Source organism: Cervus elaphus, chromosome 14 (genome assembly GCF_910594005.1).
Source record: "Cervus elaphus chromosome 14, mCerEla1.1, whole genome shotgun sequence".
In the NCBI taxonomy this organism is placed as follows: domain Eukaryota; kingdom Metazoa; phylum Chordata; class Mammalia; order Artiodactyla; family Cervidae; genus Cervus; species Cervus elaphus.
This window is the reverse complement of record NC_057828.1, coordinates 32708748-32734009: the sequence shown is the minus strand read 5'-3', so window position 1 is coordinate 32734009 and position 25262 is coordinate 32708748. Positions and strand designations below refer to the sequence as shown.

The following is a 25262-nucleotide window of genomic DNA, read 5'->3' as shown; positions in this document are numbered from 1 at the left end:
TTTAGTTTGCCAATGATTTTGATGCTCTTTAAATAATAAAAAAACATGGGAAGAATATAAACTAAAGATTAATTACCCAGCACAAGCTACAGGAGCCTAGAAAAACACACACACCACACTTCTACAAACCCACTCATCTAACGCTCAAACACAAGTGCCATGTGTAATTACAAGAATCAGAGGCTTTCAACCAGAAGAAAAAGAACTCAGAACAGTGACAGGCAGCCTTTTCTGCAATTTAATGAGTGGATACTCCTCCACAATTGAAGCATGTTTTCTTTTGTCTTTAAATTTGTAATCAAAGTAATATATAGCATATGGTTAAAAAGTCAAGGAGGACCAAGGGCTCTGATCTCCTGTTTCTAAAGGCAACCATATTTAACCATTTCATTTTAGGAGTTTTCCTGCAGTTACTCTCAATTTTCTAAATAATTCACTTTTACCAATACTTCTTCATTTATCACCTCAGAGAAGGCAATGGTACCCCACTCCAGTACTCTTGCCTGGAAAATCCCATGGACGGAGGAGCCTGGTGGGCTGCAGTCCATGGGGTCACTAAGAGTCGGACTCGACTGAGCGACTTCACTTTCACTTTTCACTTTCATGCATTGGAGAAGGAAATGGCAACCCACTCCAGTGTTCTTGCCTGGAGAATCCCAGGGATGCGGGAGCCTAGTGGGCTGTCGTCTATGGGGTCGAACAGAGTCGGACACAACTGAAGCAACTTAGCAGCAGCAGCTTCATTTATCACCTATAGGTATCTGTGAGATACATCTGATAGGACTGATGCTTTAGTTAACTTACACTTGCCATAAACACCCTCTCTATTCCTCTCAATGTATATGACTAATTTTAGTTCGTTAGTTACTTTTTGGATATACTACCAATTTCTTTTTTGTTCTATCAAATATGAAATACTTTGATGACTCCTTCACAAAACAAGACTATCAGAACCTGCACCCATTCTTCTACATCTCCTCCCAACTTCCCTCAGCTCTGCTTCATTTTTGTCCTATATTGTTAAGATTTAAAATTCACATTCCAGGGACTTCCTTGGCTAAGAGGCTGGACTCCATGCTTCCAATGCAGCGGCCCTGGGCTCTATCCTTGGTCAGAGAGTTAGATTCTGCATAAAGGAGACTAAGACGTAGTGCAGCCAAATAAATAAATATTTTTTAAATAAAATAAAATTCACATTCCATTATGTAGCCATAATTTTATGTGTCTTTCATGCACTGTCTGTAGCAGTGGTTCTTAAACTGCCATGTGAATCAGAATCACCTGGAAAACTTGTTAAAACACAAGACTTGGACTTCACCTGGTGAGTTTCTGATTCTACAGATCTGAGATGTGGCCTGAATCTTTGCAGTTCTAACAAGTTCCGAGGGATGCTTCTGGTCCAGGGACTCAGCTCTAAAGACCACTGTTTTAAAGGATGATTCTAAAGGTAAAAACCAATAAAGGATATTGCTCAACAAAGGGTCAAAAGATACGTTAAGATTATAGTTGTCTCACTGTATCTCACTGTGCACACTGTTTGCTGAATCCATGGTAGACAAGACTTGAGCTAAGAAGAAGCTGGAAGAAAATACAACACAACACACCCACAAGGGCTTTCCAGGTGGAGCTTACATATGCTTACAGAACAAAACGTTGCACATGGCCAAGCGAGTACCTCATGACTTGCATGCACAGTGCTTAAGTGATCTCAGCTGTTACATGATCATTTACAAAACGTGGGGCAAAAGAACCTGACCATGCCATGTTGGCTAATTTGCTCTTTCCCTACACATTTCGTTCTCTATGCTTATAAGGTCATGACCCTTTTGCTACTAGAGAAAGAATGCTCTAATGTCACAAGAATTGATGCTTTTGAACTCTGGTGTTGGAAAAGACTCTTGAGAGTCCCTTGGACTGCTAGGAGATCCATCCAGTCCGTCCTAAAGGAAATCAGTCCTAGGTGTTCATTGGAAGGACTGATGCTGAAGCTGAAACTCCAATACTTTGGCCACCTCATGCGAAGAGTTGACTCATTGGAAAGGACCCTGATGTTGCGAGGGACTGGGGGCAGGAGGAGAAGGGGACGACAGAGCATGAGATGGTTGGATGGCATCACCGACTTGATGGACATGAGTTTGAGTAAACTCCGGGAGTTGGTGATAGACAGGGAGGCCTGGCAAGCTGCGATTCATGGAGTCACAAAGAGTCGGACACGACTGAGCGACTGAACTGAACTGAACTGAATGTCACAATACAATACCCTTTCTGGCTACTACCAGTTGCTCCAAAGCATACCAAGTTTTAATTTAATTCATATTTAGATCAGAATTTATTGCACTATTTCCCCCTTTGGAATTTGTTTTCCTTTATCTTTTTTGTGCACTTTTTACTCACCCTATCTATAGCTTAGATTAGAAAACAAACGGCCTTCTCTTCTAATTTGAACCAAATGCATATTATAAGCAGTCATCCTGACATTTCACTGCCCTACAGGTAGTCTCCTGGAGCTGAGGACAGAGGTGGGAACTGGAGACATACATTTGAGAATCATCAATTTACAGGCAATGTTTTAAGAGACAGTCAGTCAATCTTAAAGGAAATCAATCCTGAATATTCATTGGAAGGATTGATGCTGAAGCTGAAGCTCTGATACTTTGACCACCTGATGCAAAGAGCTGACTCACTGGAAACGACCCTTATGCTGGGAAAAATTTAGGGCAGGAGGAGAAGAGGGCGACATTGGATGAGATGGTTGGATAGCATCACCGACTCAATAGACATGAGTTTGAGCAAACTCTAGGATAGTGAAGGACAGGGAAGCCTGTCAAACTGCAGTTCATGGGGTTGCAAAGAGTGGGTCACAACTTAGCATATGAACAAATATCTGTCTCAGGCTTATAAACTTGGGTGTAAACTTGGTAATAGATCTGTCTAAGGCTTCCCCGATGGCTCAGCGGCAAAGAATCCGCCTGCAATGCAGGAGACACAGGAGTCGTGGGTTCAGGTTCAATCCCTGGGTTGGGAAGATCCCCTGGAGGATGGCATGGCAACCCACTTCAGTGTTTGTGCCTGGGAAGTCCCATGGACAGAGGACCTGGCAGACTACAATCCATGTGGTTGCAAAGAGTCGGGCATGACTAAGCACGCATACACACACACACACACATATAAACTTGGTAATAGATTATCTCAGGTTCACCTTTGGTATCACAAAATGACAAAAAACACTTGCAGACTGAATATAAAAATGTACTTATTATTGACTCCCACCTGTCCTTAACCCAAAAGGAGAAGAAAGTGAGATTCCTGGTCAGAAGGAATGCCCCACAATCTCACTAAGCAATAAAGCCTGTACAGAAGGGAAGAAAGCAGGCCACCATCTCAGCAACCTGTCAGTCACCTATGACACTGACTCCTGGAATCTCTTCTGGTCAGATGAGAAACAGCTCTTCTACATGTGAGGAGGTCTTAGCAGGTAAGCAAATTCCCAGGTGCTCCAAAAAAATCCTCAGAATTTCCAGCTGCCAACAAGTGTGCCCAAAAGCTTCCCTCTCTATCCCCCACACCAACGTACACACTCATCTAAAGTTCAAACTAACACTTAGAAAACCAAAAGCAAACTACTCACAATTTTAGAACCACAGATTTTAATTTGGCCAGTCACTTGGTGGTTATCTTAAGGGAGTCTCATGATATCATATCTAAAAGTCAAGGAAAATGAAGGCCTAGAAGGACTGCCTCTACTACAGAAGATATTTCTGAGACTGAACAAAGTTCCCTAAGAAAAATGTTCAGAAAGACAAGACGACCCAGATTGTACCTGAGGAACTCCATTTTTCAAGGTCAGGCAGAAGAGGCAGAATCAACAAAAGAGACTAAGAAGTAGATAGTGAGATAATAGGGAAACCAAGAAAGTGTGGTACTACATGCAAGTCAAGAGACTTAGGTATTTTAAGAATAAGGGAGACATTAGCCATCAGGGAAGTACAAATTAAAACCACAAGGAAATACATTTCTAACCCACTGTGATGGCTACAACCAAAACACAGACTACAGATGTTGGCAAGGATGAGGAGAAATGAGAACCCTCCACATATATTGGTAAGAATGTAAAATAGCACAGCCACACTGGGAAACAATCTGGCAGTTCTTCAAATGGTTAAACATACATAATTCAGAAATTAAACACATAAAAAAAAAACATGCATGATTCAGTCCTACACATATTCCCAAGAAAAATGAAAATGTCCACACAAAAATTTATATTGTGAATGTTCACAGCAGCATTATGTACATATTATAGCCAACAGGTTGGAACAATGTGAGTGTCCATCAACTGACAAATAGATAATCAAAATGAAATATATACATACAATAGAATATTATTCGGCCATAAAAAGGAATGAAGTTGATACACGCAACCACATGGATGAACCCTGAAAACATTATACTAAGTGAAAGAAGCCAGTCATAAAAGGCCACATATTATATGATTCCACTTATATGAAGTATCTAGGAGAGGCAAATTCATAGAAACAGAAATTAGATTCGAGGTCACCAGGGGCTGGGGAAGAAAGAGAGGAGAGTTACTACTTAGTGGTTACAGAGCTTCAGTCCAGTATAATTGAAGCAGTATTGGAAATAAATAAATTGTGGTGTTTTAGCTACATGTCAATTTTTTAAAAAAGGAAAGAACAGGGGACTTCTCTGGTGGCACAATGGATAGGAGTCCACCTGCCAATGCAGGGGAAACAGGTTTGAGCCCTGGTCCAGGAGGATTCCACATGCCACACAGCAACTGAGTCCATGCACTGCAACTACTGAAGGCCCTGCATCTAAAGCCTTTGTTCTACAGCAAGAGAAGCCACCATAATAGGGAGCCAGCACCCCACAATTAGAGAGTAGCCCCCACTCCCCACAACTAAAGAAAGCCCACACACAGCAATGAAGACCCAGTACAACCAAAATAAATAAATTACATAAAAAAGGAAAGAACAAAAAAGTCATGGGTAATTGCTCCTATATGGGGCAATTTTCCTGCCCATAACAACTATAAACTCTGGGCAAAATATTAAAAAATCAACTACCAAAGGTACTGGAGAGCTACCAAAAGCACAGAGAAAATCACAGGAGAAGACAAAAGTGCGGGGAGATACGAAGTCGGGGGTTATCCTTGGAAGAAGGGAATAGTCCTGGGTGAATTTCCAGGTTGCTTGCTTGGTTTGAATTACTTCTGTTCTGAAGGCAGGTCCCAGTTTGTGCTATGCGGAACAGCTAAAATTAAAATAAAAATTCACAGACTTAACTTACTGGTTTGAAAAACCAGGGTTTGGGGCAACTAAAACAGCTAGCAAATGAAGGGAAGAAACGAAAAAAGAGAGCCTCAAAGAGAAGAGCATGTGTCCCCCAGTTTCTAAGTATGAACTCTACCAAAATTCTTGGCTGACACTCAAACATCACACGGATAGGGCAAGATGCGGGTTTCTCAGGTGGCACTAGTGGTAAAGAACCCACTGCCAAGGCAGGAGATGCAAGAGACACAGGCTCAATCCCTGGGTCAGGAAGATCTCCTGGAAAAAGAAATAGCAACTCACTCCAGTATTCTTGCCTGGGAAATTCCATGGACAGAAGAGCCTCATGGGCTACAGTTCACGGGGTGGCAAAGAGTTGGACATCACTGAGCAACTGAGCATGCAGGCAGGGCAAGATGCATGCAGCCAAAATAAAGCTAACAGAAATAAACAGATTTCAGTTGCTGCCCACTGCAGAGGAGAGATTCTAGAGTTTAAGTCTAGCTATTGTAACTAGGATCAAAGCCATAAAGGTTTCAGAGTCCTAAACACAATAATGGTATGTGAAGCCTTAGGAGACGACACTGCCCAGGGCCCTCATTTATACAAGAAGTTTGAAAGGGCTTCATGTTATAATCTATAATCAGAAGATAATGGCCTGCTAGGAAGAGAAATGTATTAAGAGGGACTCGAAGTCAATTCCACAAAACCACAGGAAGTTAGTCAAGTGTGCTCAGGGGAAAAGGAATGCTAGCATGCATGACACGTATCCAACATTTCTGATCTAAGAGATCAAAGTCATGATTTCAGTACACCCAATAAAGCTAATATAGAGGCCTGTATACCATGGACTCACTCTTCTTTGATGACATAACCACCTCTACGTATTTTAATGCTCCCTGCTTCTGCTCTAAGATAAATAAATACCCAAGTCTGGGCCAGAACAAAAAGAACTGTTTTAGGTTTACTTCTCCAAAACCCAAATGTAGTACATAAAGTTTCGTCAGACCATTTCTTCTCTTAAAACACATACACACACACAGTGTACGTGTGTACCAATAGGTAGATACAGCTACATAGAAATAAACAAGCTTGTGTTTGTATGTATGCATGTGTGTTTGTTTAGACAATGTCAGCTGCTGTGCAAATAAAGAGAAACATTCAAATTCAAGTTATACACTGAAGGAACAGTTGACAATATTTGTTGTTCAATTGAATGGAGGAAATGAAACAGTTCTATTTAAAGATTTCCTATGTTTTCTTACAGCTTAATTATTACTAATAAATAAGAGTTTATTGTCAATCTGGTCTCCATTAATAAATACATATTTATTGATCTTTTACATTCCCTTATTTAGCATGTATCTTAATGCTTTAATTAATCCTTTTACACTGCTTAGGTTCTGGTAATAAGGAAAACCAGTAAACTAAGTCTAACTTGCTTTATATCTTGGAGACACTTTAGTAGTCTAGGTCTAGAATATATTCAGAATAAATCTGATTTATTATGGTACTATTTATTTTATTATACATATTTTTTAAAACTGGAGAAAGTATCTTGGCTCCTTGTTACTTTTGTTGATGGGTATTCTGTTCATCTCAGGGAAGAAAAATCTTTTATGACTAGCTCTATAAATCACTACTCCAGGCTTATTTCAGAACCATTTTTCTAAAAACATTGTTTTACAACTTCATTTGCTTTTGGCTCAGGACATTATTTTTAATAGGTCTTGTAAGGGTCAAGAAACATTTTTCTGTACTAAAATAGCAGACACATAATATGGACTGAAACTCCAAGACCCATTTATGACTTACACGACCGGTGGGTTTGGAAGGCTGGACACAAATGGCTCAGTCCCTTCAGAGTTCTTTCCTGGGGTAACTTGTCCATGTCATAACCTGCAGAGAGGCAGCCCTGCCCCTCAGGGGAAAGCCTGGGGTCATTCAGTGATGCCAAGAGACTAAGTGGGCCCCTGTTGCCTAATCCTGTGGAGGCCAACTGATGCCATACACCAAAGTCATTTTTTCCAAATGGTCTATCACTAATAAGGCTGAGGTTTTGATATTCAAAACAAAACAAATCTGTAGGGCCATTAAATTCAGTATACCATAGGCCTACCAAAAGTTCCCAAGATTTATTTGTAACCCTATCCTGAAAAAAAAAAAAAAGTGAAAGTGTCAGTTGCTCAATTGTGTCTGACTCTTTGCAACCCCATGGACTGTAACCCACGAGGCTCCTCTGTCCATGGGATTCTCCAGGCAAGAATACTGGAGTGGGTTGCCATGCGTTCCCCCAGGGGATCTTTCCAACCCAGGGATCAAACCTGGGTGTCCTGCAATGCAGGCAGATTCTTTACCATTTGAACCACGAGGGAAGCCCAACCTAATCCTATATATGCTTAATCACATTTAACACCTAAATAAAGTGAAATAAAATATAAAATATTCTAATTCTACGTTAGGGCACTTTCAGCTTTTTTTTTTCTGCACAAAGTGTAAAGGGTCTTTTAATTATGTATAACACAGGCCAAATTTTTATTTAAGCCAATAAATTTTTAAGGAATTGCACATGTTCTGATTCTTCCTACTGCTTCACCTTAGTTCCTCCAAAGTCATAATCTTCAAGGTAAGATAGCCCTTTCAAAAAGAAGTTTTGCTCAATCCACAGCTGTCACGTCAATCAGCACAAAATTCTTTCATCTCTTTGATCTCCAATGGAATACAGACACACTTCAAAATTTCCCACCTAAGGAAAAAGATTGTAATCTTTGGGATCCAATTTCCTGAAGCAATTTACTTTAGGACCATGGTTAGGGTCAGAAGATAGATCTGCTAGTTCTGAATTTGACACTCTCTAAAAATATATTAAATTCAAATCACATCCACTCCTAAGCTATCACACCTTAGAACAGTACAGATTGTTGGGATATGCCAATATCTAAGATTTTAGAAGTCTGACTGTTACGTTTTTCATAGTTTACTTGGCAGCTCTGTCTTGTAATTCTTTCCCACTGACCTAACAGTTCTATGAGTAAAGGAAACCACATAGTTACTCTACGAAGCATTTCCAACAATGTAGGTTTACAGATAAAGCCCCATCAGGACAGACCTCAAAGGGGCACTTTCAGCTTTTACTTAAACTTTGCAGTCTGTAGTTTTCCCCCACAGACAAGACATACATTTTACACAGTTCTTATAGAAATTTGGGAGTAACGAGGTTTGACTAGTCTTTTTAAAAACTAATATTAAACAATTATTAATAGCAAAACTTAATTCGACATATAGGGTTATAAAATGTAGGCCCTAATATGTTTAGACGATTCCAACATCTAAAGCAGAAGTCAACAACTCTTGAGGGTTAATGGAGGAAAGAAGGTAGACAGGAAGAGGTGGGGAGAGGAAGAGAGTCTGCGGGTCATTCTCCCCCTTCCTTTCTTCCACCCTCTTTCTAAGAAGGTACAGTTTTAAGAGGCAATTCAGGTAGAAAGAAAACAGTCCTATGATAACCTTAAGGTGTTGCCTTTAGTACTTTTGGCAAAGATGGTCAAATCCTCAACTACAACCTTCTGGTGATTTATGGGATGCTTAAAGTTCTTACTGTGAATTTGTACTTAAATTGATTTTATTCATGCTCAAAAGTTGTAAGTTATCTACTTTTCACTTTGCTATTCCATGACAAGTAACACTGATACAGAAAGATAATACTAGTATATGATCCTAAAGCTATTTTTAATACCCTTACTAATAAATTAATAATGGGTTCATGGTAACAAACATTGGCATTTTACTCTGTAATTACGCATGTGCTGCACATAGGGTACCCTACACCTTAAAAAAATACCTTGCTAATTCTAATGAAGCACTTCCTGTGAACTCCATTCCTCTAAGCACTGCACATATACCATTATCTCTGTTCTACAAATAAGGAAACTGAAACTCAGGAGGTTAAATAATTTGCCCAATGTCACAACATGAGAAAGTATCAGATTCATGTCCATAGTTCATGTTCAACTGGTGCTTCTCAGACTCTGAGACACACACAAATCACCTGAATACTTCGATTAAGCTGGCTAAGGGCTGGGTCTGACATTTTACATTTCCAAAAGGCACTAATGCTGCTGGTCCACAGACCACACTTTTAGTAATAAATTCTAGATCACTTCACTCTGCTGCCCAACTATACACTAGAAGAGGATGATATTTAACTTAGGATCCAGTGACCTAAGCAAAAAGGCATTTATATCCTGACTTTAAGTACTGAATCAAGGTGCTGTTTTCAATCTATGTGAAGAGTTTCAACTTACAATGAAGTTCTAGACCCAACTAAAATACATTTGATTTGTTCGATGTCTTTTTTTCTATTCTTAGGACAAAAGCCTATTTCTCCTATTCCCATGCAGATATACAGAAGAAAAACAACTTTTTTTTTTTTTATTATGGGGAGTGGGGAGGTAGGCAAGCTTTTACAACTTGGCATTTGACTGAACATTACACATAAAAGCAGACACATCATTAAGACACAAAGCTCTTGACTACTCAATTCTCAAATATGCCACAAAAAGCTTCAAAGACAGCTTGTCTCTGGATTTCTCCTGCTCAGCAACTTTTTAAAGGCGGGATTACAAAAAGATATTGTTCCAACTAGTCATGCTTGTCTACTAAAAACAACACGCTTCAAGTCCTTACACTTAAAGACACCTCTGACACGAACTGAAATAGACTTACTTGTTTGAATCTAGACCAACATTAAAATATGGTTAATTCCTAATATACTTAAACCTCATTTCTCTTTCTCAAAATCAAGCCATTTCTAAAAATTATCTTGTCTCTTTTGAGGACTACCCAGAGTTTTCTGTGTTCATGCACTCCATTTTTCCTCTTTATGTAACATTTGAATAAATATAATCAAGGAACTTATTAGATTTTGAAATTAAAATCTGGTCTTATGAACCAAATTACCTATAAAACTTTCTCCAACAGGTAACTTTTTTAAAAGAGAAACTACTTGAAAAAATTGATAGAAGGGACTATTTTTTATGGCTTTCCTACCAGCAAATAGGTACAGGTTTGGCAATTAGGCAGATCTGGATTTATATTCACTCTTAGTGACTATGTGACCTAAGGGCAGGTTTATCTAAACTTGCTGTGCCATAATTCTTGGTTTTTCATATAGTAACCACTCACATAATTATTACTGCAACAGATATTATAGAACCCTTTATATTACAAAAGAGAAAGTTAAACTTCATGGAATTTATGCAACCTGTCGAAGGTCACATAATAACTGAAAAAAAAAAAAAAAGAATAAATTCAGCTCTATCTGACTCCAAAGCCCATGATATCTCCTCTGACCCAGGTATTGCATTTCTAAGGTAGAGTTATTGATTGCTTAACAGAGATAACAAGTATTTCTCACACACCAAGCGGATCTTTAATTTTTAAAAGCCTATACCTATACTGTATCACAAATGCCACCTACATCTACAGTATTGGTAGTAAGACAAACAATTATCAAATATCAACTAACTGGATGGGAAAAACATAAAGGTGAATCTCAAGTAAACACACATACCTATGTAGCTGAGGACAAAGATGACTAAGAAAATTAGCTATTAGGCCCTCCCAGGTTTTTATTCTAAAAAACATCTATTGAAGACCCACTATGAGAGCATAGTGCTAGAGTAATATTTTACCAAACATTATAAGAGGGATTAAGACTAAAGACTTAAAACAAGAAAAAGAAACCAACTTAAACCACAATAAGAGTATCTAATAGCTGATGTTTTAAATGATAGAAGACTTAATTTAATTACATCTCAGGATATTCACCCTAAGGGCTTTTCTGGTGGTTCAGTGGTAAAAAAGCCGTCTGCCAATGCAGAAGACTCAGGTTTGATCCCTAGATTGGAGAAAAAAAACAGCAACCCACTCCAGTATCCTTGCCTGGGAAATCCCATGGTCAGAGGAGCCTGGCAGGCTACAGTCCATGGGGTCACAAAAAAGTCAGGCACGTCTTAGCAACTAAACAACAACAACACACTCACCTAGATACTAAGGCTCGTCTGTGTAAAAGTGATAGTGGGTGAGAAAGTGTCTATGGACATGCAAGGGCTCAGTTGTAGCCGCCTATCCTGTATCTTGGAGGCAGTACAAGGTCATGGTTCACAGCATGGACCTGAGGTCACAAGGACCTGAGTTTAAGATCTAGCTCCGTCATTAACAACTGTGTGACTTTAGTCAAGTAACTTCTTTAAGCCTTAGTGATGTCAACTGTCAAGTGGGAATAAAAATCACACTTACCCTATACAGTTATTCATTTAACACATTTTCACTGAAGGTATACCTCACCATCTAGCATTGCACTGGGCACTGTGGATAAGGTGTGAAAATACGTGTAATGTGCTTGGCAGGTGTCAAGAACAACCCAGGGATTTTTGTCAGTTTTGTCCCCTGCTGTTGCTCAGTACTTAGAACAATGACTGACAAGTAGAAGGCTTTAAATAAATATCTTGCTAAATAGTGAAGAAACTGGTTAGTACCAGGTGGACCAGAAACTATTCCTCCTGCCATAACCTTTGTTGGATTCAGCCTTCTTGAGAACATACATATGTAAGCACTGCCAGAAGTTCAAGTCTCCTCATTTGTTTTTAATAAGATTTAGAAGTCTAGCTCCTAAGACTCCATGTGAGATTTTCTGTCACATACTTACAGTGTTTTTAATTGAACATTTTGTACAATAAAATATCAAAACATACAAAGAAGTAAAGTATGATGCACCTTCATGTATTCATCAACCAGCTTCAACAATAAGCAACACATTTCTCACTGTATTAAAATGTGTTTCCCAACTCTTAGCAAGGTAAGCCTTACAAACTACCTATTTGGACACAGCTATTAGTTCCTAGTCTAAAAGAAAGCAGGAGGTATGCGCTGATGCTCTCTCATACAACTTCGGCTCTCGCATCAGCTCTCTTATAAGACGGCACTGCAGAGCAAAAATAAATTTTACTAGCAATGAGCATTCACAGAAAATATAGCAATCAATCCTCTCCTAAGCCCTTCCATCCTGCTATTTTGGGTCTTTCTGATAAATTAAAAGCAAATTTCAAAGCAATCCAAGTAAGGTTTTTCGTTGTTGTTGTTGTTGTTGTTTTAAAGGATCTCTTTAAATTTCAATTTTAAAAAGAACCAACAGGGAAGACTTGCTACGCAAAGATTATGAATGTAATAAATCAGCTCCATGAGTTCCCTGGTGGTCTAGTGGTTAAGAGTCTGCTTGCCAATGCGGAAGACACAGGTTTGATCCCTGGTCCAAGAGGATCCCACGTGCCACAGGGCAACTAAGCCGGTGATCCACAACCACTGAGCCCATGTGCCCTAGAGCCCAAGAACCGCAACTTGTGAGCCCATGTGCTGCAACTACTGGAGTCCACGCACCTACAGCCTGTGCTTCGTGACAAGACGAGCCACTGCAGTGAGACGCCTGAGCACCACAAGGGGGTGGCCCCCGCTCACCGTAACTAGAGAAAGCCTGCACGCGGCAACAAAGACCCAGCACAGCCACAAATAAGGAAATAAACATTTGTTTAAAAAGTTAATAAATAAGTCTGCTCCAAAGACCTTCAGATCAGCATGTCATCTTTTCTCTGAGGAGCTTAAAACACTTCCATACCATCTCTCATTAAAGTGATTCTCAGTTCACCATGAGAATCCCGCCTTCCCTGGTGGCTCAGAGGGTAAAGAGTCTGCCTGCAGTGCAGGAGACCCGGGTTCGATCTCTGAGTCGGAAGATCCCCTGGAGAAGGAAATGGCAACCCACTCCAGTATTCTTGCCTGGAGAATTCCATGGACAGAGGAGCCTGGCGGACTAAAGTCCATGGGGCCACAAAGAGTCGGACACGAGTGAGCCACTAACTCTTCTCAGCTTGCCATGAAAGGTGACGTGACACTCTGGATCAGGCCAGGACAAACAACCTCTCTACTGATGGTCTCACTTGCTATTATGTGTAAAGTCATGGCAGTCCTCCTCACGGACCCAATCCTCAAAGTTACAGGCACATACTAGGCACTTTTTATCACTTTACAAATTAATTAGTCATGTATCTAGTTCCGTCAAACACAAAAGCACCCATGTGATACAAGTTCCATCAGATTTTTTTTTTTAAACATCTACAATGGCTGGAAGCCATCTCATTCCCTTTCCTGGCCTAGATCATGGCCAAACATAAGCAGCAACAACCAAGACAGGCTCTCCACAACGCTCAGTCAGAGGCACACATACCCATCCTCTCACATGTCATAGGATAAACAGCTACTCAATCTCAGTGCAGCACCTTTTTCTAAAGATGTGGCCAGCCCCTGAACTAAGAGACACGGAACTTCAGCTGGTGAAATTAAGGTAACAAGCTACACATCTTTTATAAACACAATAACCTAGGAGACAGTGAGAAACAAGTATTACTCCAATTTCAAGTGCAAGAAGATCAAAGTCATATATTTCTCACTAGGAGAAATGTCCAATAAGATCCTGGAAAACTGCCAGCCAAGAACATAGAGAAGAAAACATTACACCACAAGCAAAGGGGGACCAGGGAACCTCTAAGATTCCCAAGAGTCTATGGTTGTAAGTAGATTTCCCAAAGAGATAAAACTAGTTACCCCAAATTTCAGGTTTCTTCTGACTTAGACCATATGTTCTTACGCAACCAGATTGATCTCACTGGCCCTCTCTTGAACCTAAACAAAACCCAGTTGTACATTTAGAGAGGATTTACTGCTCACAGCAACAAAACTGATTTTCTACTGCACCCACATGACTTCTTTTCTAATGTTCCTTTTTAAGTTAAGGCAGTGAAAGGAGGAGTTCTCCCTTGATGATATGTATACCTCAGTTGATGCGCTTTAACATTAAACTAAGAATTAAGCTGTTGATAAGTCCTTGAAATCTGGTATTCTCATAAAACATTCACATTAATTCAAGCAAAACATTAAAGAGCATTACATAATGAGTCATACTAAACTGGCGATGAAAAGAACAACCATTAAGACACCCAGAGCATCAGTTTATCACAAGTTATCATTCACAGCATGAAAATATGCTTTAAGACTAATATCAAAATACTCACTGAGCCCCCAAAGGTACCCTATTCTTCCCTTAAATACACAGCATTTACCAAAGCATTGTTGTATGCAAACACAAAGATTGCTTTCTCTAAAAACAAAACTATAGAACTTCTTTGTTCTTTACAAGAACAGCCACTAAGTTATCTCTATTGCTGACCTAAAGGCTTAAGGGACCATTTATGGGAAGAAAGGTTGTGTAATTATGTAATTATGTTCTCTCATACAGTCTTGACTCTCACATCAGCTTTTTTTACAAGAGCATGGAGCAAATAAGACAGCACAACAGAGAAAAAATATATATATTTATAAATATCAGCGATGAGCATTCACAGAAAACATAATAATCTGTATCTCTCTCTTCTCTTCTCTCTTTCTCTCTCTCCCCCTTTCAGCCATTCTGCTATTTGGGGTCTTTGTGATAAAAACAAAGTCTTAATGCAGTCCAAGTAGTTTGTGGTTAATTACAAATAATATTTCATATATTAATAAATGGATCATTGTTTTTTCACTATTTTAACTGATGCTATTCACAAAAAAGTTTTTAAGATAATGAAGGACAAAAAATACATAACTTTCGACCTAAATCTCTAAACTACTGGGCTAGTTACACATTACAAGAAAGGTTTTATATATTCAATCTTGTCTGTACAATTTTCCCTAATCTCTAAGAGAGATTATTTTATCATCAATTTTATTACATCACAGAATGTATAATTACTGTTGACATCTGACAAATTTCAAACAGGAAAGAAAAGCTTAATTAATAATAAAGTTCATGGGCTCTAACTTCAGGAATAATAGCATTAGCTGGATGCCTAGGGCAAGTTAGAACTTATCTAAATTTTAGTTCCCTTATCTATAAAATGGGAATAATAAGAATATCTACCTCATGGGCCTCATGGGCTTCTCTGGTGGCTCAGACAGTAAAGAATCTGCCTACAAAGCAGGAGATGGTGAGTTGGATTCCCTGGGTCGGGAAGATCCTGGGGAGAAAGGAATGGCTACCCACTCCAGTATTCTTGCCTGGAGAATTCCATGGGCAGAGGAGCCTGGCAGGCTACAGTTCATGGGGTCGCAAAAAGTCAGACACGACTGAGTGACTAACACTTTCACAGAGACCTCAGGAGATTTTGTGAGATTATATAACATAATGCACGCTGAAAGCGTTGGCATTGTTCCTGTAATGGCGAGTACTCTAGAAGTGTTAAATATCATCATCCTCTATACGTACTCTCACCATTTTGTTGCTGTTCACTCTCTCAGCCTGTCCGATTCTTCACGACCCCATGGACTGCGGCACACCAGGCCTCCCTGCCCTTCACCATCTCCCGGAGCTTGCTCAAACTCATGTCTGTGGAGTTGATGATGCCATCCAGCCATCTCATCCTCTGTCGTCCCTTCTCCTCCTGCCTTCTATCCCTCACAGCATCAGGGTCTTTTCCAATGAGTCGGCTCTTCGCATCAGGTGGCTAAAGTATTGGAGCTTCAGCTTCAGCATCAGTCCTTCCAATTAATATTCAGGGTTGATTTCCTTTAGGATTGACTGCTCTGATCTCCTTTCAGTCCAAGGGACTCTCAAGTCTTCTCCAACACCACAGTTCAAAAGCATCAATTCTTTGCCGTTCAGCCGAAGAATTCTTTATGGTCCAACTCTCATATCTATACATGACTACCGGAAAAACCATAGCTTTGATTATACAGACCTTTGTCGGCAAAGTGATGTCTCTGCTTTTTAATACACCACTAGGTTTGTCATAGCTTTTCTTCCAAGGAGCAGGCATCTTTTAGTTTCATGGCTGCGGTCACCATCTGCAGTGGTTTTGGAGTCCAAGAAAATAAAGTCTGTCACTGTTTGCATTGTTTCCCCATCTATTTGCCATGAAGTGATGGGACCGGATGCCATGATCTTCGTTTTTTGAATGTTGAGTTTTCACCTTCATCAAGAAGCTCTTTAGTTCGTCTTCGCTTTCTGCCATAAGGGTGGTACCATCTATCACTATTACTATTTACTTATCAACCACAAATAATATCTTAGGCATCACACTGGATGCTGGATACTTTATCATAGGTTTTCTCATTTCTTTCTTTCAGCAACCTTATAAGGTAGGTCCTGTTGCTATTGTTGTTATTGTTACTATCAACCCCATTTATCAATGAAGAAACTGGGTGCAGCAAGTAATTTTTCAGGTTCATACAATTAATAAATGGCATTGTTATTGTTGTTTAGTCAATAAGTTGTCTCCAACTCTTTGTGAGTTAATGGACTGCCAGGCTCCTTTGTCCCTGGGATTTTCCAAGCAGGAATATTGGAATGGGTTGCCATTTTCTTTACCCAGGGATCTTCCCGACCCAGGGATCAAACTCACACCTCCTGCATTGCAGGAAGATTCTTTCCTGCTGAGCATCAGGGAAAATTCTAATAAATGGTTCAGAACCTGAACCAAAATGTATCTGATAACAAAGCTCCTTAACAGGCATGACATAAGTATTAACAGGTTGAAATTCCTCTAGAATGAGTAATAACAGATTCATTATCCAAAAGACATTATAGGTGACATTCACCTACAAGTAACTATACCAACTTCTGAATGCTTCAGCCAAAAACAGAAAAACCCAATTCTTTCATTTTTTTAAAAGCTATTTCAGGGATACAAGTGATGATTTTGATAATATACCACATTTACATAATTCTTTGGTATATAATATTAACTATAATAAATTGATCTTCACTATAATCCCATGGATATAGATAGGAACTATCATCTTATCAGATGAGGCAAGTGAAAAGTCACAAATCTGACAAGTAACAGAAGAAGAACTCAAACTTAAATTTCCTTGCCCTAAGTACAGAGCTATTTTTTTTTTTACCACAACATGTAGACAAACAGGTTAATAAATATTAAAATCTAATCTCAAAAAGAGTAACTGCTTCCCTAAAAAGAGTAACGGCTCCCCCAAAAAGGAGTCCACACATCACACTCATTCTCATCCATGATCAAAAGCCTTAAAGACAAAACAATGTGCTGTTCTCCAAATGACAACATTGAAAGAAAAGAGGAGCGTTAACACTCTTCAAAAAGGATGGCCGCTGGACCTAGAAGGAAGGCAGAGGATCACAGTCTCCAAGATAGGAAAATAAAATTATTTACCTGTACTAGAGAAAAATAAAGAAAATAAGGTTGAAAACTAGACTGAGGAATTTAATTTATATGAGAGGGAGAACCATCAGAATTGGTATATACTGGCAGTACTAAAAGACATAGTTCCTGCAATCAGAGATTCCCGGGGAGACAGAAAATTATATAATAAATACAAGTTCAAATAATTAACTAAAATACAATGTAGTACAGACTAAAAGATATATGCTATCAGTACATGGAAAAGAGAGTAACACTTTAACAAACAGGGTAATTGAGTAATCTGTTGATCTATGGAAAGAAAAAGGAAAAAATAGGAGATGCTTCAAAATACAAGAAAAGAGTTTCAGAAGGTGTCAGTCTGCTGCAGAAAACTAAGCTCAGTCTCTAACATAGCTGCCACTTACTATGCTTCTCCATTTCCGATGACCAGTAGTACATGAAGCATTTGACCTGCCAATAAATTGACCACCCACAAATGCACTGCTCACTAAATCCTGCTCATTAAGGGGTGGGCTCCAAGTTATATTTAAATCAAGTTACTCATTCTGTGACTGACTAATTAATGACTAAAGACAGTTCTTACATGGCCATTTTAAACTAGACTTCTAGAATCATCTGCTAGCTTGAGTTGTACATCTTAACTAAAGACAACAGAAGATCTTACTATAGATCTCCAATATTAAAAGGTCAGGTTCAAGAAAATCAATCAAAACGCAAAGTTAAGATAGATAAAAGTGAAGTTTTCCAAGAAAAAAGTCAGAGCTAAGCATAGAGAAAAATAGTAAAAACTTTAATCAGGCTGTTACTGAGATATGCTGCAAATATTTACATTCAAGTAATACTTATTTCACCCTAGTATTCTCAAATTTCAGTGCCAATAAGACAAAGTAGGCAAAAAGACAAATTCCATAAGGAATGTGTTCTTATCCTGCAGGTAAGCATGTCTTAAAATTTGCTGCATACCAACATCACCCAGGTAGTCTAGTAAAAATGTACACCACTGTACCTAAAATGGTACATATTCTGAGAAACACAGAAAAACAAATTTTAAAATAAGTCCACTGCCAGCTCATTCTGATGGCTGTGGGTCATGCTTTGAGAAACAGCAATATTCCAGGCATTATACTAGGTACTCTCAGATGTGTTCTTTCACTTAACCTTCATAAAGGTCACATGACATAGATATTATCCTTACTTTATGAATGAGGAAACAAAAGTCCAGGGGTTAAGGTGCCCAAAATTAAACAACTAAGGAGAAAGAAAAAGGACAGAAGACCCAAACTTAACAACTAGAGGGAAAGAAAAAGGACAGAAGAGAAGTCTGCTTTATTAGACAGCAATTTGAGAGTAAACTAAAGAAGCTGAAAATCAAATACTCTAAAAATCATTAAAATCATTCAAAAATAAAAATAATAGGAAATCAGAGAGTTTCATTATCTTGTGTCACTCAAAGACACAGAGTCATGAAAGATCAACACTAAAAATTATACACGATTAAATAATTATCTAAAATTATCTCTGTAAAGAGAATGTCTACATGTGTATAACTCAGTCACTTTGCTATACAGCAGAGATTGGCACAACACTGTAAATCAACTATACTTCAATTTTTTAAAAAAACTAAAATTATCTCTGTAGCTGACTACATGTAGGCTGAGGCAGAGAGTAAAAGTACATTGGTATGAAGTTATCTATGTTTAAAATTTACTTTCTTTGAACTTTCAGTCATCTTTAACAGGTAAATTAAATACTCACCTATTTTTCTGTTTTGCATATAGGGTTGTCATTACCATCTTTCTAAATTCCATATATATGTGTTAGTATGCTGTAATGTTCTTTATCTTTCTGGCTTACTTCACTCTGTATAATGGGCTCCAGTTTCATCCATCTCATTAGAACTGGTTCAAATGAATTCTTTTTAACGGCTGAGTAATATTCCATGGTGTATATGTACCACAGCTTCCTTATCCATTCATCTGCTGATGGGCTTAAAATTTATTTTGATATAAACTTCTTGGTGGTTACATAGAATTATAATTTTGATAAAAAGAATTCAGCCTGTGGCCCAACATACACTAGCTCTCTTAACTGGTAGTGCCGACAGAGCATATTAACTAAATAAGGGAAGGAGAAAGTTTCAAAGTATAAGGAAAACGTCTCAGGAGCTGGCTGTAGACACAGGGCTCTGATAGCCCTGTAAATCGCAGAAACTGAAACGCTTATGAAGCATTCCTGTATGCTCAGTACTGTGCCAGGCCCTGGAAATTCACAGGAAAATAAGACTACATCCTTGTCCTCAAGGAGGCTGAAACCAAATGCAATAAAATCTGGTAAGAACCAACTTGGGAACTAAATTATGTAATATTACCTAATACTGCAGATCAATGAAGGAAATCAGTGAGAAGGAGAGCAAGAACGGTAAGTATGAACGCCTCTTACGTACCAAATACTTTCAGACATGTTATCTCTCTTCATTCTAAGAATACCTGAGAGGCAGCGTTCAAGGTGAAGAAAGCAAAGGTCAGAGCAGGAAGTCACTTCAGAGCAGGAAGTCACTTCCGTCAACTCACAAAACCAGCAAAGACAACACGTGTGACAGCAGGCAAGAGCAAGGGGAGAATGACTGGCTCCCGAGGCTCAGAGGAAACCAGTCCGACCGAGACAGAAGGTACACTGGGAGGTAAGGCTGAGCAGAGGTGGGCCGGATAAGACAGGACCACTTGCTAATCTGAGAGCGCTAAGAATCAGTCATTGAAGGGACATTTATTAAGGGAGACTATTATGTCAGTACTGCACAGAACAAACCGAAAGAGGGAAGAGCTATAAAAAAGATACAGTCATCTAAGAAACTGCTCTAGAAAGAAGCTGCCCCTCACTGTCAGAGCCAGCCTGGCACAATCAACTTTGGCTAACTAAGGGAAGGAGAAAATGTCAAAGTATAAGGAAAACATCTAGACACAGTGCTAGAAGCTGCCCAACACTCATAGCTAGTGGGTGGTGCCCCCTGTTGAAGGTAATTCCACAAGCATCATCGTCAGACAAAGCTATTCTGTGGCAAAGATGGATCAAGACAAAAAAAAAAAAAGACTTCTCTGTAGCCATGAACAAAAAATATGAACAATGTCCAAGTCACAAAAATGATCAGACATTCCCCATCCTGGCTAACACAGGTGACTGCAGCTTCTTTATCAATCATAGTTGTAGCCTCAATTCATTCCTCCTGCCTTCTAGGTAAGATTTAAATCACTGAATCGCCCAGCTTCCTGACCACATCCAACTTCAAGCAAAGTTTTACTTCCTTGAGCCCTCTCCAAACCACTTGCCAAATACAAGCCAAATCCTATAAAAAATCCTTTCCAACATCCTCTGAGACACCCCACAATTCCCCCACGGTCTGTGAGTTTTCTCATTGCAATGAATTAATAAACCCCACTTCGTTCAATGGCTTGTATTTTCCTGGTAGTCTTTGGGTAGAGGGGGGTACTGACAGAGACAGGAGCCTGTACTAAGCCAGAGGCAGTGGGAACACAGGAAAGAAAGAGACATTTTCAGATAAGAATGAAAAGAACTAGTAACAGACAAAGAAGAAAACAAATCAAGACATAGATCACTTGGAATACTGAAATACTATGAACTTAGAGTGGATCTAGTTAAATTAGCTCATTTCTCATAGACTGTATAAAAGATAAAGGATGACAAAAATATTTAGTAGGCAATTTAGAGATTAAACAATAATGATGTCTGGGTTGCAATTCCAAAGGTTTTGATTTAACAGAACCTGAATTAACCTTGAGTGTAGCTTGAGTGTCAGGATGTTTTAAAGCTCCCCAGGTGGTTCCAAGAGCAAAGTCAAGAATCACTATCGCAGAGGATGTTCAGACTAGGAGGAAGAAGGAAAAGCAAAGGGAAAGGTGAAAAAAGACCCAAGGAATTACTGGAGCCAAAAGCTAAAATGAAAACACTGGCTTGAAGACTGAACAGGATTCCAAGATACAGAGCAATGAAAATTATAAAGGACTGGACTTAACAAATGATACACAGAAACCAGAGGGGACTGTGAAGATAGGTTTAGGAGACTGGAAATACCGTCGATTGGTAAAGACAGTATTCGGCTTTAGCAAAGTCTTCGGGTGGGAGACTTGCAGTCCTCTGAGGGTGCCTGCAGAGCAACCACACCTACTACCACAAATAGATATAATTGCGTAGTGCCTGTTGTAGCTGTGTAGAAACAGAAACGAGAAAGAGTCCTCCATTCACGTTTCCTACCTGGTGTTCCCACACTGCCACCTAGCGGGTCAAAATGGCAAGGAGCTGATTTGGAACTGAAAGTGATTTCTAGGTGGCTGTGAATTCATTTGGTTACAAGGCAGGTAGAAAATAAGCTGAATTCAAGGGTTTAAATCTTAAGGTTTTCCTCTGTTTAAAGTAGAAGATAGGCTTAAGGTACAGGGTTTCTTTTGAGGGTGTTGAAAATGTGCTAAAATTGTGGAGATGGTTGCATAACATTTCAATGTACTTAATGCCAATGAATTACACAGTTAAAAATAGAAAAAATGGTCTTTTATGTTATATCACTGAATATATGATATGGTATAAGAACTATATCTCAATAAAGCTGTTACAAAAAAAAAAGGAGGAAGAGGCAACAAATACAGGAATGATCTCAAGAACTGTAGAAGAGTTTCAAAAGGATGTCAGAAATCATTCAATCTCTTCATTTCAAGCCCCCTTCATTTCAAAAACAGTAAAATTGAGGCTCAGAGAATTAAATCACTTATGTTACACAGACAGTAAAACCTAAGCCCCCCAAAAGGGCACTATTACCTTATTTAATAGCCTTCTCTTGCCTCCCAGCCCTGAAAACTGATTTTTCTTAAGCTTGGTCCTCAACAGTGCTATCTTTTGTTCTGTAACTTATTACCTGAGGATCTCAGCCACACCAATGACTTCAAATAGCACCACGATCATTGCTGCTAGTGTCATTATTCCAACAATTAAAGCCAAAATCCTGCATTCATCTTTTACTTCTCCCTCACCTGACAATCAGTCAATGAACTGTATCAACTCTTCTCTTAAAAGGACCTGTTTTATTGCCAGGCTCTCTAACACCCTCCTAACTTAGGCCTTCACTACTTCATACACAAGTAAAGGAAATTTTCCCTTAACTGGAATCCCCATCTCCAGTCTTTCCACATCTCTCCCCAGTCACATTCACCAAACCAGTTCTCCTGCACAAGTCTTCTCAACTTTTATACATTTCATATCGCCACTCAAAAACATTTATGAACTCCTCAATACTTACAAAATAGAGTTCAAATTATTTAGCCTGACCATCAAGGCCTTCTGTATTCCAGAATCTATTCCAACCTTATTCACTATAACCTTCCATACAAATAACATTCCAATATAGTCAAAATGATCTGCTACAGAATCTATGGGCTTCCCAGGTGGCGCTGGTAGTAAAGAACCCACCTGCCAACGCAGAAGACATAAGGGACACGGGGTCGATCCCTGGGTCAGAAAGATCCCCTGGAGGAGGGCATGACAGCCCACTCCAGTATGCTTGCCTGGAGAATCCTTTGGAGAGAGGAGCCTGGTGGGCTACAGTCCATAGGGTCACAGAGTCAGATATGATTGAAGTGACTGATCAGACATGCATAGAGTCTATATGTATCTCTCCATTAGTTATACCCCACAGCTATTATCTCTTTCACTTATATTTACTTATATCTTTCCCCACCCCTTTCCTAAAAGTTCTCAGTTCAGCCTTACCTATGCATCAGCCTTACCTGTAGGGCTTTAAAGTTGTGGCCCAGACATCTGGATATTTTTAAAAATTCTACAAGTAAATTTTACAAGGAGTGAACACCAATGTTTCATAGACTTTAAGAAAGTCTTCTGTAAAATGTTTAAGTTTTCAGCACCTAAACTATCTAATATCATAGTCAAAAAAATAAAAAACTTTCCAGAGAAACTATTTCCTAAATATCCAAGCATTCTTTTCTTGATCACCTGTACAACATCAATCTTTCTAATTAACATCTATTTCTTAACAAGAGTAAACACAGTAGTTGAAAAATGCCAACAGGAATTAAATTTTTATATACTCATGAAGTTGATTTGTGAGAAATATCACAACCATTCAAATTAAAAATACAACTTAATACATGCTTGTCTCACATATGATGATTATTTAAATATGAATGGAACATACTAATGTAAATATCCAGTTTGAAATTCAACTGCAGAATTATTTATGGTATCCTAAGTAGCTTGACTAAACCCAGCTGTGCCAATTTCACCCTAGCCCTTGAATTTAAAGACACAAAGAAGGGAGTTAGTTATGGTAAAAAAAGAGAGTAGTTGTCAACTCAGACTAAACATTGTAATAACCTGGAGAGTCTTAAAATTTCTATGCTCAAACCATACTCTAAACCAAATAAAGCAGAATCTCTGGGTGGGACCCATGCATCAGTATTCTTTTAAAGCTCCTCAGCTGCTTCCAATGGGTAGACAATGTTGAGAACCCATGAATCAGAAAATCTCCCAGAGAAATTTGAGGCTCACAACTGTTTAGAGACTGCAACAAAGAGGGGGAAGGTCCCAGTTCTCTTATTGATTTATGAATGAATTTTATATATTAAAGATATATGCCTTTCTGTGTTACAAATATTTTCCTCAGTTTCTTGGCTTCCCATTATAAGACAGTTCTTTCATGAAGCCAAATCTGTTGATCTATCAATCTATCTTTATTCCCTTATGAGATCTTTCTCATCATTTTTGCCTTGATGGCTAACAACAATAACAAAACAAACCAGAGAACTTCATAACATTATAATTTTCAACCAAAGTAATGAATAAAAATCAACATTAATCTAGGACTATAAATGCCCTTAAGTATTTTAAATTGAACATGAATAGGCCATGTGTAAAATAGTAAAATGGCAACAAGCTAACTTTAAAAAGGCAATTTTTTAGTGGATTCAGACAAATGAAGTAATGGTTTTGACAACTTTTACTTTTAAAGCAAAATGTCTAAGGTGTTTGTCACATGGGTGAACTGAAAAGGAACTGTTCAGGTACAGACCTATGCCCCTGGAAAAGCAACCATTTGAGTTCTAAGATCAGAATGTTATATAAAAGAAAAGGTCATTGCACCCAGTCACATTTATTATTTTCATCCTAGTAATCGTTACAGCAAAACATAGGGGGGAAATTATTTGCACAAAATATTTCATAGTCATAAATTCCACTATAAATAGATGAAAGGCACAATTTTCCTCTCATATCATCACAAATTCAACTACCAGTTTCAGACAAGATCTTTTGACTCTCAATGTGAATAACATGATCAATATTATTAAAAAGGCACTGTTGGGAATTCCCTGGTGACTCAGTGGTTGGGACTCCACACTGTCACTGCCAAGGGCTCGGGTTCAATCCCTAGTCTGGGAACTAACATCCCACAAGCCTCGTGGCATGGCCAAACAAAAAAATAAGGCACTGTTACCATATCAGTTTGCCCAGCGCTCTTTCATTATGGTGAGTTTTATATAGATAATTATGACAAAATTTGATTCGGGTTGGAGTATTTTTGGTTCAAATTCAAAACAAACGTTATGGGAAATGTCAGAGGTTGAGAACAGTTTGGAAGGGAGGGTCCTGAAGATGATCACTCAGGGAAAAAAATTTTTTTTTTTTTTAATAT

General features: G+C 38.7%; 1 protein-coding gene and 1 non-coding gene across 2 annotated transcripts in view; both read right to left on the bottom strand.

Annotated features, from left to right (window-relative positions):
• The window catches only part of SMYD3 (SET and MYND domain containing 3), a 709727-nt gene that overhangs the window by 669815 nt on the left and 14650 nt on the right, over positions 1-25262 (bottom strand). The gene's annotated exons all lie outside the window — the stretch shown is intronic.
• On the bottom strand, positions 8280-8406 carry LOC122708386. The gene has a single exon (XR_006345167.1). It is a non-coding gene; the product is annotated as a small nucleolar RNA SNORA18 (small nucleolar RNA).